At 40.5% G+C, this 17373-nt stretch overlaps 1 protein-coding gene across 2 annotated transcripts in view; it reads left to right on the top strand.

Annotated features, from left to right (window-relative positions):
- SYNPR (synaptoporin) overlaps nt 1-17373 on the top strand; it is a 296686-nt gene that overhangs the window by 5538 nt on the left and 273775 nt on the right. Inside the window, exon 1 of one of the 2 annotated variants that reach the window (XM_068557842.1) lies at nt 912-941. The exons of the other annotated variant lie outside the window; for it this stretch is intronic. The gene's annotated coding sequence lies outside the window, so the exon portion shown is untranslated. Of the gene's footprint in view, nt 1-911; nt 942-17373 lie in introns of those variants that run through there. 2 annotated transcript variants of the gene reach the window in all.

The following is a 17373-nucleotide window of genomic DNA, read 5'->3' as shown; positions in this document are numbered from 1 at the left end:
CAAGACATTGGTATTTCACCCCACGAGTACAGAAAAAAAGATTAAAATACTACTTATGGATTTGAATCCCAATTTTATTCTTCCACTAGCTTGGTGACCTTGGGAAGTTATTTAACTTTATTAGGTATCATTTTTTTCTCATCTGTAAAATGGGATTGATAACATCAATAGTTGCTACTTCAAAGGATTGCTATAAATGTCTTAATTCACATAAACCACCTTGCACAGTGCCTGGGCTATAAAAAGTGCTCAACAAATGATTGTGAAGGTGATGATGATGATAGTGATGATGATGATGATGGTGATAATGATGATAACAATTTGAGAGATTCTGGGAACGATGAAAAAGGAAGAAGTAGAAATCTACCGGAGAGTAATTTATAACATTATGGCAACTTCTTGCAAGTTAGAGTCTTGGCAAGGTTCTGACATAGAAAATCTATATTCACACTTATGTGTGTGCCTCTTTTGAGCCCCTCACCCCTTATACCTTGCTGCCAGGGATTTTTTTTTTTTACCATAGCATGTGTGACTCTCTAGGGAATTGCTCCTTGGAATAATTGCATTCAAGGAACATTCCAGAGAGGCCAGTGTTGGACCTAAAGGAAAAGAAGAATTGCAGGAACTTAGTTCTCAGGAATTTTTTTGTTGAGGTGTGGGGAGACAGTTTTCCTTATCTTTCTGAAATCATAATCCATAGACATTGCTTATTCTTGAAAGAGTTACATGTATCCAACTGAATTCTCCAGGGTGTAGACAAAGGTTCTTATAGCATCAACCACTATAAGGCACTTACTAACCACACCCTAATACCCAGGTACACCTGGCTCTTGGGAATCATCCAGATAAAAATAGGAGAAGAACCCTGCTCTCATGCTCAAGTAGAAACATCACCCTTAGTTCTCTGTTCCCCAGAGGATTCACATTTCTTCCTGATTCAGGTAAGAAAAATAGTCTTATGTTAATATTAAAAAATAATAAAAAGCCTCTAAGGAATACATCTAAAGAACAATGACTTTCCTTTGAGTCTTCACCTTCTGCAGGCATGTCTTTGACCTCAGCTGTATTTGTAATTATTCTCGTTCATTCTGTTAGCTTAGCCATCCTGTGAGAACCTCACTTCCTCACTGAATTTTGGGGACAACGCCCCTTGCCTACCTTCTCATAGTTTTGGAAATTTTAAGTAAGAACAAGCAAATAAAACACTTTGTAAACTACTAAGTGTCCTCCAAAAGTAAAAGATAGTTGTGATCATGATGATGGTGAAGATAAGGAGCAGTTTTTTCCAATCTAGGAGACTCTGGATATCATGAGATAATTGGTGAAGACTGGGGTGTGAAGTATCTCTGCTCCCTGCGGGGCTGAGCTCTTCTCAACCGCTCTCCATCCTCTAGCTTTTGCCCCAGTCTTTTTGGTCTCTTTGGAACCCGCAAGAGAGAATGTTGCTGTCTGTTGAAACTGATGCATCATCAAAACTTGGAGGAAATCCACCCTCAACCCTTTTAGCTCTCATACTAAAAGCCTGTTTCTTGCTCTGTACACATTTCACATTTATTAGATATTTGGGGGGCCTGGTGATGGTCTCTTGCTGGGCTGATGGACTTTTGCACATGCCCCTTCCTGTGCTTAGAACACACACTCTCTTTTTTCATCAAACCCCCTTTGGCTGGCAAATTCCTCTTCTCTTTTCAGGTGTCAGTTTAGACATCACTTCTTTTGGACTTCTTTTTTTTTTTTTAATTTATTTATTTTTGGCTGCATTGGGTCTTTGTTGCTGCACGTGGGCTTTCTCTAGTTGCGGTGAGCGGGGGCTACTCTTCATTGCGGTGTGCGGGCTTCTCACTGCAATGGCTTCTCTTGCTGAGGAGTACGGGCTCTAGGTGCGTGGGCTTCAGTAGTTGTGGCACACGGGCTCAGTAGTTGTGGCTCGTGGGCTTCAGTAGTTGTGGCTCACAGGCTCTAGAGCACAGGCTCAGTAGTTGTGGCACACGGGCTTAGTTGCTCTGTGGCATGTGGGATCTTCCCGGACCAGGGATCGAACCCATGCCCCCTGCGTTGGCAGGTGGATTCTTAACCACTGCAGCACCAGGGAAGTCCAACATCACTTATTTTGGGACGGCCTCTCTGAGTGGGGAGGTCCCTCCAGATGAAGTCAGCCTCCTGATGGCTCCCAGAGCACACTGTTTAATGACTTTTTTTTTTTACATTTTAGCTCCTCAACCAGACTAAAGACTCTGTGAAAACAAGGATCTTGTTTGTCTTGTTCATCAGTACATTCTAAGTATCTAACACAGTGCTTGACACATGGTAGGAACACCTCCAGGGGCATTCATAAGTCCCACCAAAACACCCAGGCAATTGAACGTAGGAAGCAGGCAATTGATGATATGCAATATCCTGAGATAAACCATAATGGAAAAGAATATAAAAAAGAATATATATATGTATAACTGAATCACTTTGCTGTACAGCAGAAATTAACACAACACTATAGATCAACTGTACTTCAATAAAAAACCCAAAACATCCAGGCAGTAGGTGCTTAGTAAGTATTGGCTGAAGGAAGTGAGGGAAAAAAGGAGGGAGGAAAGAGAATAGAGAATGAATAAATGAATCCTTGAGAACACATTGGGTGGAGTGTCAAGTACCTTTCATGATCTCCATTGTGAAGAGGAATTGTAGGGACTCCCATAGAAACAGAGGTTTAGCTGTCAGTCTTGGTTGTGGAGGAGAGTAACTCCTGACTCAACTGTCAAGGAAAGAGGGCAGCTGCAGGCACGTCCACTGCACAGCGCGGAAGGAGAAAGAACTCTTAGGGAAATAATCGCGCGAGGACTGGCCCAGGCCCAGGCTGCAGGTCTTGGGTTCAAGGCAGCGCCTTAGCAAGAGTGTTGCCGGTATCGCGCCTTGGCCGCCGTCCCACCGCCTTCGTGGTGTGTTCCCTTTCTGCTGCTCATTGAGCGCGTTCTTTCTGTGATTCTCATCTCACGTCCTAAGAGAAGGAATACGATTGGCTCGGCAGATTATTTGTTCAGGGGACACAGCCGTCGGCCCCAGGCGATATCAGGCTATGGATTGGCTGCCCTGGGCCAGAGGTTCACTGCGAGTCGCTGTCACTTGTGGCCTGAATACAGTGTCATGAGATTCAAAACATGCCCCCTAGACTGTTCTTTAAGTCCCGGGCACTTTAGGCACAGGGAGAGGTGTATGTGTCTGGTGGACGAAGAAGGCAGAACTGGTCATTTTCTTAAGGAGAAGGCATTGCCTCTTTGAGATTTGGGGAGCAGGCTTCCTGGAATTCGCTCTGACGAGGGGCCATTGGGGGGGATCCACACTGATAATGCGATCTGGAGGGGCTGTGCCTTTGCCCCTTCAACACGTGGGCTCTGCCAGCTTGTGCCACTTGTTCATCAGTTGAAAAGCCTCTTTGTGAGAATAACGATGGGGTTTTTCCCTAGTCATGAGATAGCCCATTCGTGAAGGAAAACATATAACACCAAACCACACATACTTCATCTTTGTTCATAAATTGGTAGGTTAATTCAACCCTGGCCCTTAACAGTAGAAGACTACATTAATGAGTACCTCAGTTATCTGCTTGTGTTTATTAACATGGTAGAAAAACATGAATGCATGAATGGATGGGGGGGGTTGGTTTGTTTTTAATTTAATATCCCTATGCAAATAAAATTTTTTATCCTGAATGTTTACTCATGGGAGAGTCATTGGGTTGCCTGGTGTGATGGGTCCTGTTTGTTTCAGGAGGGTATGGGGGAGGAATTGGTTGACAAGCAAGAATCCCATGAAAAACCTGGAAGGTAGCGTGGGGCTTGAAGGAGCCTGGGCTTTGGAATGAACTTTTTGCTGGAAGGCTGGCTCTTCTCTCCAGCCATGGGACGCTGAGCAGATTACATGATTGTGCTTGTCCTCAGGTCCGAGACCATCAAATGAAGGTCATGAAAGTCACATCTTTGGGTTACTGTGAGGGTTCAGTAAGACAGTGTTTATAAAACCCCCAGCAGAGCACCTGGTTTATATTGAGGCTCCCTAACTGTAACTAAGGAAGAGGTTGTTAAAGACAATGATATGCTATCTGTAAATAAAATTAAGCATTCCAGAATTTTTCAGGAGAGTATAAACATAAAGTTTGCTCAATATATTATCATCGTATTGTTTTTTATTTCTATTCTTCTCTCTTCATTGTGAGATAATCATAAAATATACACAGGTAGTAGTAACACTAATACATAGAGACAAGGACTTAACCTAAGTGCCCTACATGTGTTATTTCACTTGATCTCACTTTACTTTTGAAGGACCAAATAATAACCCTTTTTATATGTGAAGGAACTGAGGCCTAGAGAGGGCAAACAACTTGCTTAAAATCATACAGCAAGCATGTGAGAGAGCTAGGACTTGAACCCAGGCAACTGGATGCCAGGCCCCTTAATCTTAATCATTTTTCCATATCACCACCCATTAGTAGTGATCACTCATTACCTCTGAATCTTGAAGTTAAATGATTTCCCCAATGAAAATAGCCAGGACAATATATATAATTGCTTCTTAAAGTCATGTCTTCTTATTCCTCATTCAGGTCCCTTTCTGCTATCTCATGTTGTCAGAGCACAAAGAAAAATATAAATGCTCATCCCCATAATGACTAAGGATGTCCAGACCTTCTCAGGGACCTTTTTCCTTCTCAAAAATACTCCTGAACCCTGAGAAAATTTTACTGATCTGTGTATCTTTTCTAACAAAATCTTTATTCACTGATCCATTGCATAAAGAAATTCAGGTTTAGGAACGTGTTGTTGAAACATCCCTATAAAGAGTTTTGTAGAAGTCAGAAAGGATCCAGATATTTAGCAAGATGATGAACACTTAAATTCTTTTTGGATGCCTGATAAATTACTTGAGTCAAACAGATTCCATCATGGATGCAGGAAGAGCAAATGAATTGTCTGCCCATTGTGTGTGTGTGTGTGTATGTGTGTGTGTGAGCTGCCATCCTTTGGATTTGTTACTTTGAAGGATTTGTGTGCCAAATAAGACGTACCCCCTATGGCTTTAACAAGAAGCGCTCACACATCCGTCTCGTCTACCATGAGACTGCTCGGCTGTGCTTTCATGCCCTTAATTCACCTGATGGCTTTGCCTGCACCTGATAGATAGTTGGCATTACCTGCGGGATCCTTCCTGAAGCAGAGATCTAGAAGAATTGGGAAGGTAGAAGGGTTAGATTAGAGGAAAAAGAGATACCAGAAAATTAGTAGGCACAAGCCCATCGTCTGAGTGAAGAATGGAGATCCTGGGAGATACTTAAGCTAGAAAAGGGGGTGGCTTGATGAGTAGAGATTGTGACTGTGATTTGGAATGTGCTGCCTTTAGAGCCATACTAGCTTGGGTTCAACCATAGACCTTGAGTGTGTTCAAGGGCAAATCAACCTTACCGAGTCTCAAGCTCCTCGGGGATTTTACTTACCTAAAAGATATCTTTACATGATAAAAATGAATTCATGACTAAAAACCCTTGGACACACCCTTTCTGTCCCTGACTCTCAACTTCTTGAACTGTAAAATGAGGGTAAAATCTAGAACACAGACTTGTGAAGTAAGCTGAGCCAACATGTATGAAAGTTCCCATAAGAGGGCTCAATAAATATTGAATGTTCCCAAACCTAGAAAACTAAAGCTCAGGTGTCTGGGGACTCTTTACTATAGGAGCAATGCCTGATGTGTTACCTTTACTTTTCATCTACGGCTGCAGTTATCTGAGGAAAGGGAGAAGGCATATGTTCATGTTTCATAATCATTGACTAGACTGTGTAGAAGAACTTCTGTCGTCAGAATCACATCACAGATTCTATTTATGAAGCAGCTGAAAGCAAAACATGAATATACGTATTTGAAATCTATTTTAGATGATGTGCTTCATTGGTTAAAAAAAACAAAGAATATGTATGAAATTGTTTGTGGCATTAAACTCTACCCTAGAGTTTAGAGGGAAAAGTATAGTCTTTCTGGGGCAAAGACTATGCTTATTAGCAAGAATGATAAATTTGAAGTATAAATATTGTTTATACTTTTTATTACTATTTTAAATTGCTGGCTCCTTTTTGTTTTCTTTTTAATGCCTGGCTTTATTCATTACATTTCCCTCATTTGGTAACAGAAAGAATGACTGGGTTTGACTGTCAGCTCCACCACTGACAAGCTAGGTAACCTTGGGCACCTTACTTAACCCCTTCAGGCCTTTCATATATATAAGAGTAGATATAATAATAATTAGCAGGAAGAATTATTGTGTTGGTTAAATGAGATAACACTTGCAAAGAGTGATGGCTCATAGCAAGCACTCAATACATTTTTATTTCCTTTTCTTTCCCTCAGAATGTGTTTTACTGCCAATGTAAATTTCTAAAGAATTTGTGAAATTCTGGAAAATTTCACAAGAGTCTTTTTGTTTCTCTAGGTGTTCCTCGGTGTTCTCATGTTCTCTCTCTCTCTCTCTCTCTCTCTCTCTCATACACACACACACACACACGCACACGCACACACACGCATTCTTTGTACTAAAGGCCATAAAGAGCAGGTACCTAAGCCCAATGAATTCGAATGGGACAGTATGATCTGGAAGGTGTGGTTGGCAAGGAGAGAATGATTAGAGTAGATCATCAAGTCCTAGATCAGTGTACCAGACACATTGGAGCCCCAGGCTGTCTGCAGGCTTCGGCTAGATGACCATGAATTTGTGATGCTTTTCTGAAAGGAATAACATACTTTTTTATTTTAAAGAAAAAGCCCCCATAAACAGTGGGAGTTCACTAAATGGCTGTAAATAAATGAGCTCTTGTTATGTGCCAGGCTCTCCTAAATCAGTGCTATGTACATTATATATACAATTTTATTCAACTCTTACATTGACCTCATAAGGTCCACTTGCCCAAAGCTACAGAGCTGATAGATGACCAAGGCAGGATTTCAAGCCACGTATGTTTGACCTCCTGCCTCTCCCACGCTGCTGTGATCTAAACATACTACGTATATGGGTATTGGGGGGTGGATTTCTTTTGACTTGCTATTTACAGCCATTTTTATGCATAAGTTATTTGTTTAGTAATTTAAAATCACAAAACTATAAGCAAAAGTTAGTAAATCAAAATTACCCAGTGTCCTTCTACTGAGAGACAACTAAGGTTAATATTTGGAAAAGTATTCTTTCAGACATGTTGATGTACCTTTTTTCCCTGAAAAAAAAAATGATGTGTTAGATTGCTAGGGCTGCCATAACATAGTACCACAAACTGGGTGGCTTTAACAACAGAAATTTATTGTCTCAGTTCTGGAGACCAGAGGTCTGAGATCAAGGTGTGGATAGAGTTGGTTCCTTCTGAAGGCCACGAGGGAGAATCTGTTCTTTACCTTTCTCCTCGTTTCTGGGGGTTTGCTGTCAATCTTTGGTGTTCCTTAACTTGTAGATGATGTATTGCCTGAATTTCTGCCTTTGTCTTCACATGGTGTTCTCCCTGTGTGTGTATCTGTGTCCAGATTTCCCTCTTTATATAACACAAGTCATATTGGATTAGGGCCCACCCAATGCCAGTGTGACTTCATCTTCACTAATTACATCTGCAATGGCCCTATTCCCAAATAAGGTCACATTCTTAGGTACTAAAAGTAAGGATTTCAACATATGAATCTTGGAAGGACACACTTCAACCCATAACAGATGGGTTCTTAGAATAGACACTACTTTGTCATCTGCTTTGCCACTAGATAAAATATCTTTCTTCACTATTTTAATGGCTGTGTATTATTACACTGTATGCCTATACTAGAAATTATTTAACTAGTCTCTAATTTTAATAGTTTTTAAATGGATATTATTTTTAAAACCTGCAAAGAATCCCTTCTTAAAGATAAATGTTTACTGTACCTCTATTATTATTTACTTAGTTTCCAGATGTAGAATTTCTTGTTCAAAAGGTTATGCATTTTTAAGGTATTTGAAACAAATGCCAGATTGCCCTCCAGTGAGGTGCTTCCACTGTGGGCATTTCCAGTTAAAAGGTTTTCCAATTTCATAGACAAAAATGTAATCTTGATTAAATTTGTACTTCTTTAATTTGCAGTGAGATTGCACATTTTTTTATAAGATTGTTTATATTCTCATTTTCATTTGGAAACATTTTAATGGACAGAATGGATTTGTAAAGCAGTAGCTGAGGCTGCCAAATTCATGATGCTGTTAACGTGGGCTTTTATATAAGCTGCTGCCTTAATCTTTCTTGGTCATTGTACTACTCCACCATTTGGAAATTACTTAGATTGCTGTACTCTGACTTGGGTAGAGAGGCAAATACTGAGCCTTCCTTTCTCTGAATCATTATATAAGAATAGATTTATGTAATTTTTAGCATACCGAAGTTAACTTCTGTGTTATGAATCTTTAATAATATAATTTTATAATCTAAATGTATCATCCAATTTGCACTTATTTATATTTTTAATATTAAACTTATTTATCATCAGTAACTTATTTTACCTTAAATGATACTCATAAGTGTTGGTCCATACTCAGTACCTTTCTGAAATGTGAAGCTCACGCATATGTGTGTAGTGACTTAAGCATACAGATTTATACCATACCTTCTTCGGGTTTGAGGCACTTGGAACTTTAATAATTCTTTTGAGGGAAAGGCAGAGTGGATGGGCTGCTATTGCATCATCTGAGGAATCATGGGGTGTATCTGGCTCATGAATGTAGAAAGCCCTATCAATAAAATAAAATGAATTCAGCAGCTGCCTGATGCCAAGGGCATTTCCTCTCTTTCTTGGATCACATTCCTGACCACACTTGCTATTAACAATTGTAACATTATGGATGCACTCTGCCTCTGCCTCACACAGGGCTATTTTGGGCCACCTTGGCCTCTCTGAATTAAAATAACAGTTGTTAACATTCATTGTATACTTACTGAGCTCCAGGCCCTGTGCAAAATGCTTTCAACAAGTATGCCATTTAATTCTAGCAACTCTATTACAAGCATACATCATTATTTCCCCTTCTTTAGGCAAGAAATCTGAAGATTAGAAAAACAAGTTTAGTTGTGTATGGTTTAAGTGTGTGTAGTTGATAACAAAAGAGCTGAGATTTGAACCCAGGTCTTCAGTACTTCAAAAAGATCCTGTGTGCTTCACCTAGCAGTTGTAGAGGAAGAAGAGTTCCCATTCTCTCCCAGAGACCAGATCCCTATGGGAAGAACCATCCCAGCCAACAGGGCTGCTGTCTATAGCCCTAAGTGAACCCAACTGAGGGAAAGGCCCAACCATTTAGCCAGACCAATGGTACCTATCAGGGCAAAATCCACCAAGGTGGTGGTTTGACTAAACCTACTTATTTGTCTCAGTTAGGTGGGGAATTCTCTTGTGGGCCGGCAGAGCATAATTCTTGAGTTCTCTTTGCAGTTCAAAGGCGAGTACTTTTTTAAAAAAAGCATGTCTAATGAATTCACTTGATAAAACAATAAATGAAAGAAAGCATGGTTTTTATTTGCTTTGAATTATAAAAGCAATTCTGATTTGTAGAAATCAGCACCACAGTGGCCTAGGCAAAGGATGGAAAATACTCAAAAAGAGCCGGGGACTGGTTGCTCCCTGCCTTTTCAGTTTGTCAAGAAGGTCTCCGCCACCCTTTAACTGACCCCCATCTGCTTGTAAAAATGCAAAGATCCTTGAGCTTGTAAACCTTTTGTTTTATTGCCTTGTTTTGGGCGACACTCAGTTTCCTCTCCCATACTGGTTAGCCTGCCTCGGAAGAACCTGGGGAACATGCCCATGGCCATCTGGCTGGTAAATGTTGGGGCCAGAATGCAAACCAGGTCTGCTGGGGGCCAGGCAGCTAATGTGTGAGGAAGCAGGAAGCAGGCTGCCATAAGAGGCAACACTGCTGACCAGAGGTGATGGCATTTCTGCCTATAGATGCAGCTGCTTCCACTCTAGCCAGTTGTTGCTGAGCAGGAGCATAGGCCTAAAGTGTCTAGATGTTTCCACTTTTCTTAAGAAAACAGCAATAAGAATTCTGGTGCTATCCTTGGGAGGTTTTTTTTTTTTTTTTTAATGTATTTATTTTATTTATTTATTTTTGGCTGCGTTGGGTCTTTGCTGCTACTGGCAGGCTTTCTCTAGTTGCGGTGAGCAGGGGCTACTTTTCGCAGTGCATGGGCTTCTCAATGTGGTGGCTTCTCTTGTGGAGCGCGGGCTTCAGTAGTTGTGGCTCACAGGCTCTAGAGCGCAGGCTCAGTAGTTGTGGTGCACAGGCTTAGTTGCTCGGCGGCATGTGGGATCTTCCCGGACCAGGGCTTGAACCCGTGTCCCCTGCATTGGCAGGTGGATTCTTAACCACTGCGCCACCAGGGAAGCCCCTCCTTGGGAGGTTTTAACATTGGAACTGTCTTCTATTTTTCAAACACCGGGAGGCCCATACTTTGCAGAATACACAAAGCATGGCTGACTTCTGGATGTAGCCCACAGTCTCCAGCTTGTTCCCACTGAACCCCAGAATCCTGGCACCTGGAGGCTTTGTCTCTATGCCGCCAAGGACCTGGCCCAGTTCCTCTTCCACAGAAAGTTCTCAGGAACTATTTGACTGAAGGATGAATGGGAACTTTGGTGTTCAGAAATTAACCCTAGCTTGGTTTTTGAAATGATGGAATTAGTGACTTCAAGGATCCCTTTTGCCTTTTCTCAGATAAAATAAAAATTTATTTTCACTAAATATCTAGGAGGCATAAAAATATAAGGTCTATGTCTTGGACCAAAACCATAATGGGAATGGAGCCCATGGCTCCTAGTAGCAATGTAGGATAAGTTAGTAATACAGCTCTGGGTCCCAGACAGTGCATTGAGAAGAACTGAATTTCTCAGTCAACCAGTGTAATCTCAAAGAATTCTGTTCATAAAAAGTGCAGTTTAATTGTTTATAGTTTAAGGAATCAGTGAATAATGGGGGAGAATTCTGTATATTTATCTAGAGTAGGAGTGTCCAATAGAACATTCTGCAGTAATGGAAATGTTCTATTCTTCACTGTCCAATGCAGCAGTCACTAGCCATGTGTGGCTATGGATCACTTGAAACTGAGCAACCAAATTTTTAATTTAATTTATTTATAATTAATTTAAATTTAAATAGCTAGTGGTTACCATATTGGACAGCCCGTGTGCAGAGAATCAGACCATCTATCTGTTTTGCAAGGGCGATGTGCTAAACTTCAGCAAAAAACTTAATAGGGACTGGCTCTGTTCTTTAAAACATTCAATTTTACATTTATTTTTCAACACACATCATACAGTTGGTGGCAGGGAGTTTTTCAAGCCAACTTCTAGAAATTTATCAGACCCTGAATTTTCCGAGCTTTACCAGCTGTTTATGCTTTTTATGCATTTTATGTATTTCCATATGTTTGTGAACTTTATACATTTATACGTCAATTTTATAGATTGAAATAAAAAGATAAAACAAACTAATAACCTTTTCCATTTGCCCCCTGATATGAAGCAAGATGACAGTTGTTAAAATTTGTACTAATTTGTTAGCACAAGAATATCTCATAATAATAGTTACTATTTTTTAATGAGGATATGCATTTTATTTGGGAAGCAGGCTAAAAGTTACATAGATTACTCAATATCATGTTATGCAGAAAAATTAATTTCTTTAAGGTTTAGTTATCAAGAAATCATGTTGACACTTATTTTTTCCATGATAAGCAAGGTAGTCTGGTAATGTTTTGACAGTGGCCATATGAGCAGTATAATTAGCATGCAAGTGTACATTTAAGAGGAATAAGAGCATGGTAATCAGATTAAGAGAGCAACAGTGGTACAGATGCATCACTATTGTGGTGTCAGCCATATGAACAAGACCTGAAAATGAGCAAGTCTGCGTGTCTCACACCCTCCTTGCCCGCCGTTTCAGTCACCCATAGATAGTATAGAATTTTCATGTTGGCCCTAGTGTCCTAGTTTTGCAGTGTCTTTGTTTGGGTTCCCTTGAGAGCAACACCTAAGTCAAAAGCAGCATCTATGAGGGTAATTTACTGGGAAGTGATCCCAGGGAATAGGAATGAGGAACCAGGGAAATGAAATGGGGATGGGGAAGGAGGCATAACCAATAACTCATAGGGCTTCCTGAGCAAGCTTCATGCAATGCATCTCAGAACTAAGTACCTTGGGGACAAAAGGGGGAAATAGTAACCTTTTGGCTCCCACCCCTGTTACTCAGGGGTGGCCTCATGGAAAGTAACTCCTGTCTTAGTTTGAGTTTCCCAAAAGCAGACTCTGAGGTAAGGATGACAGTGGTTTCTTTGGCAGGTAATTCCCGCAAACACCGGTAAGGGGGTGGAGAAATGGGACAGGAAATGGAAGGCAATAGAGAACACATTATTTAAAATGTTACCACCATTGGCAATTGAAGGTTAATCCCAGCGGGAGATACTGGAGGCCAGCGTAGAACACTCATTGGCTATAATTGTGTCACCTTGCTATTTCTGAAGAGGCTGGAAAATGTAGTTTGTAGCTGGATGTGTTGATACCTCCAACAGAACTGTTACTAAAGAAGAGGAAGAGACTGGGTCTTGGGGAGTTACCAGTTTCTGACACAGCTACTCAACAGATATTTTTCAAATAGTTGCTGAATTCTCCACTTTGCTTTGGCTGAATTAATATTAAAAAAAAAATCTTTTCTGATCCTTATCAGAGATCATTAAGCAGAAATCATTTGGTTGCAAGGAACAGGAACCCATTCAAACTGGCTTAGGGGAAAAATAGGATATATTGGAAGGAATCAGGGTTATCAAAAAACAAGATTAGTCAGGCTTCACGAGAGAGAGGAAAAGGAAAGGGAGAGCTGGGATGTGAAAAATCCCGCCATCGTCTTGCTGCGCCCTTGTTTCATCTGCTCTTCGCTCCTCTTTATATCTTGGCTCCATTTCTCTGACTTTTACTGTCAGTATCTTGCTCTGCTTTTCGTATTCAAGGAAGGCACCATCTGCCCCCTGCCTGATTCTAACCACACAGTAGGAGCATCCAACACTGTTGCTCTTGGCACAGATTCTCGAGAGACGGAGAATGGCTGACTCAGCCTCACCTGTGGTGTGGTTCAGCTAAGGTTCTATCCCCAGATCTGGGCAAAGGAGTAGGACCACATAGTGTACAGAGGCTAGCCAGTGTTGGAGGGAAGGAGATTCTTCTAGAAGGGGCAATGAGTGGGGAGAAAAGGGTTGCTATCTCTACTTCACTGAGAGTGACTTTCTTCAAGTATGAGAAATTGCAACATTTATAAGAAAGCAGAATCCCAAGGCAGTTGGTAATCATTGCTGAATCACAAACTCCCAGGAGAATGGTGGTAGTAGTTCCACAATCATTGAGAAATGAGCACAAATGAGGTGTCTCTGTGGGTGGTGACCACCACTTAGATGTTGGGGACACTCCTTTTCATGCTCTTCCATGTTTTGAACATGGCATTGTTGAATTCATTAATCATTAGAGGTGCTTGGTATTAAAATTAGCAGCAGATGATGAGTGTCCTTGATTGCAGAATTGGAATATGTTTTTCACTTGTGGTGCTCCAGAGTGATTGGGATATATTTTTGATAACTGTTCCAAGTCTCCCTGCCAGTTTCAGAAGAACTCTTCACAGAAGAGCTGGTTGGGGTACAGAAATGGGGAGTGGAGGAAGGCAGGAATATGGCTCACCTCCAAGTGATGCCTTGCAAATTGTACTTTGGCAAGTGACATTTTATAACATTTGTTACCCAGAACCCCCTTTAAAAATGCTACCTGTGTTCTGAGTTCTGAGTGTGAATTCTAGAACGTACATTCTCTCTCTCTCTCCATCCATTCATCCATCCATCCATCTTCATTCTAAGGTAATGTCAGCATGGATCTGCTGACTCAAATGCTTTGGTTTAAAAAAATGTGGCACGGTGTTGGTATTCACTAGCTTGATGCCAGACTTCAGGTATGCTTTAAGGATAAAATAATTGTGCTGGGCTCTGATGGTCTCCTGCCCAGATCCCCTTTACCAGGCTCGTGCACGGCTGTCTTCCTCCTTTAGCTATTGTGAATGTTGATTGCTAACAGATCACAACTGTCCCCTACCCAGAAAATTGCCTTTGGCTGAATGAAAGCCACCAAAACCAGGAACTTATTCTCTGCCCCAGGGGAAACCTACAGCTGGTAACTGTCTAATACTGGGGTACACAAAAGACTGGGTCCCTGGCCTCAGGGTGGGATCATGTCTGGTACAATTCACACTTGAGAGCAGCTGGCAGGGCCAGACTGAAGCCGGCCTCTGGCTGACACCACATCCTTGAGCATCCCCTTCCTTGAGCTCTCCAGGAAACAGCTCTCTGCTGTTTCCTGGAGAGCACTTCCCTGGTAAATCAAGAGCACTCCAGTCTCTGTCTCAGGCTCTACCTCTAGGGAACCTGTTCAAAGATAGGGATATTACTGCAGTTAGACCCTATTTTTTTAAAAAGCGTATTGGCGAAGGAAGCTGTGGAGGGTTGGAAATAGTTCTATTAAATGCAGTGAAATAAGATTTAGTGAAAAGAGAACTGGATTTGAAAATCCAGGCTTGAATCTCTGTTCCCCCACATAACCTTAAACAAGTCACTTTCTGAGCCTCTGCTCCCTCGTTGGGAAAATAGGAGTATATAGTGATCTTTCCTTCATCATCTCTTGCGAATCTGGTGTTTTGTAGACACATCCTTTTTTTTTCAGTAGTGTTACTGTGACAAGTTGGAGAAGTAGATCTGGATATTTAGATAATGTTTTGAATGACCTTTAGAATAAGATGTGCTTATTATACCTAATGTAGAGTGGGCCCTTAAAAGTGTTGTGAATTTTGAGCAACTCTTTAAAAATATTTATACTTAAAAAGGCATATGTTTGTAACTATTGGCTCACTTCAGAGACAGCTCAAGCCATAGAACAAAATCTAGAAAAGGTTCCATTACAAGGATTTAGCTATTTTTTTTTAAGTTGGACTGGTAGGGAAGAAATGGGTAGAGGACATGGTTTACCATCTCATACTGAGTTTCATGCATATACCAACATTCACTAGTTTGATAAATTTATTTTTGTTCTGAAGTGTATCAACAATTAAAATTTCCTACAGAATTCCTTCATCAGAGTAAAAGACCTTCTGTCCTGAGGCTGTGATATGAATCTTCTGGAAATGACATGTTGTAACATATACAACTCTTCCACATTTATTGCTGCAGGCTTATGCTTAAATACATATGATTTAAGGAGGAGAGTTGAACTATTTTAGAAAATTCTCCATAGAAGCTTAGCAGTAACTAGCAAATGGATGCTTATGACATGAATTTGTGTAACTTTCTGATGCCTTTGGATTTTGTCAAGTTCCCATCTTATCTTCTGCAGCAGCTGCTCACCTGTTGTCTGTCTAATGAATTCATTTCACTCTAATATTGAATGTTACCACACGCTTCACTGGAATGTATGCTTCATGAGGATAAGCCTATCTGTGAACTTCACCTGTACAATTCCATTACCTAGAGCTGTGCCTGTTTCATTGCAGGCACTCAGATATTTCCTAAATGAATGGATGTATGAATAAACGAATTAGTCCTTTTCCCACCTGGAATGCCATTCCTCATCAGCATCCCTTGTGTGATCATTTTTTCCCCTGTTGAAATTTTACCTATTCTTCTAGAACCATGTCAGATTCTCAGATTGTTCCTTTTACTTACTTGAACTTTCATGAAAGAAATTTCTTCCTCTGTTTTGGGAGACTCACGGTTTCAGTGTCTGCCCTAATGAGTAAGGCTGGTGTTTCCCAACATAAACTAGGCTTTGCAGCAGGACTCTCTTCCTGTTATTATTCAAACATAATGAACATTATGTCCAAAGCCACAGGACTATAAGTCATTGGAACAGAATTAAATCTTATTGGGCCTGACCCCAAGTTTATTATGCAATCCTCTGCAGCAGTTTATTTCAATAGTCTTCAGATTATCTAGGCATATATTACATTCTTCAGTAAAAGATAATTTTTATCAAAAATTTTAATGTATTGGTTTTCATTATTGAAATAAAGCATCGATAATATTCAACAGCCACATTGAATAAATGTGCATAATTTATCCTATTCATTTAAAAATATTTTTTTCTAAATATAAATGTAACAGATGGTCATCATCCTAAATTTAGAAGTGAACAGTGAGTACAGTAAAGAATTCACTTTCAGAAACGTATATTTTCAGAGGTGAAGATCATCAGGTATAAAAAGTTGCAAAACATTCATATAGAAATACTGGCTTTAGAAATATTCTACCCTGTAATTCAGAACTCAGAAAAAAAATCTGAGAATAAAATGCTCTGTATGACCTTATCTTATAAACATCACTGCTATTTTCATGGTTCCCTATATGCAAGTTTCCCTTTCAAGCAGGGTGACGTAGAGGGAGGGAGGCCTGAGTTTGTTCATCAGAAGACCTTGATTCTGGTCCTGGCTCTGCCATGTACTAGCTGTTAAGATCCTGGGCAAACCACTTCTCTCTGTGAGTGGTACCTGCTTAGCTTATTGCCCAGATTTTGGAGATCAAATAGTATATGAGCCATGTGTGTGATCATGCCTACTAAACTCTGTATGCACAGAAGGTAATTCATCCTGTGGAGTCCGACAGATTCATTTTCAAGTTTGAACTCAGTTACTTCCACGTGTGGGAAAGTTTTTCATCTTATCTGTAAAACTGGGATTAAGATACTTACCTCAGACATTTAGTGTGACCATGAAATTTTCAAATGCATGTAAAATACTTAGGATAAGTACTCGGCAAAGGCTAGCTACTGTAAAGAGTTATGAAGAATGAGGACTTTAGTTTCTTCTATTTCTCCTTTTAAAAAAATCCATTTTCACTTCACAGACATGTTAGACCTTGCTAGCAATTTTGGGTGAGGTTTTGAAAAAAGCTACATCATTGTTTGGTGTTACCCAGTCATCTCCTATAAAGCTGAATGGTCCTTTTGAGTTTTAGCAAGAGAAAGCTGAGTTATCTGCAGACATTGGCCATCATGATCTTCTGTGAGGGTTAAGGGCTGAAGGGTTCATGGCCCAATGAGATCCTCTGTAGTTAATGAAACCCTCTCAGTGGGTAATTCTGGGCAGCTGAGGAGCAAAAGTCTGCTGTTACCAAGGGCTGTAGAACTGATCCAGCATAAAAAGCTGCACCAACCAACTTTACCTTGAAACATCACATGAATTCTCCAATGAGTGCTTTTGGTGTTTCTTTGCTTCTTTTCTTATTCTAGGACTGTTCAAAAAAGCCGTTCATTCCACAG

This window comes from Eschrichtius robustus, chromosome 12 (assembly GCF_028021215.1).
Source record: "Eschrichtius robustus isolate mEscRob2 chromosome 12, mEscRob2.pri, whole genome shotgun sequence".
Classification (NCBI taxonomy): Eukaryota; Metazoa; Chordata; class Mammalia; order Artiodactyla; family Eschrichtiidae; genus Eschrichtius; species Eschrichtius robustus.
The sequence above is the reverse complement of the archived record's forward strand: the minus strand, read 5'-3'. Positions and strand labels throughout refer to the sequence as shown.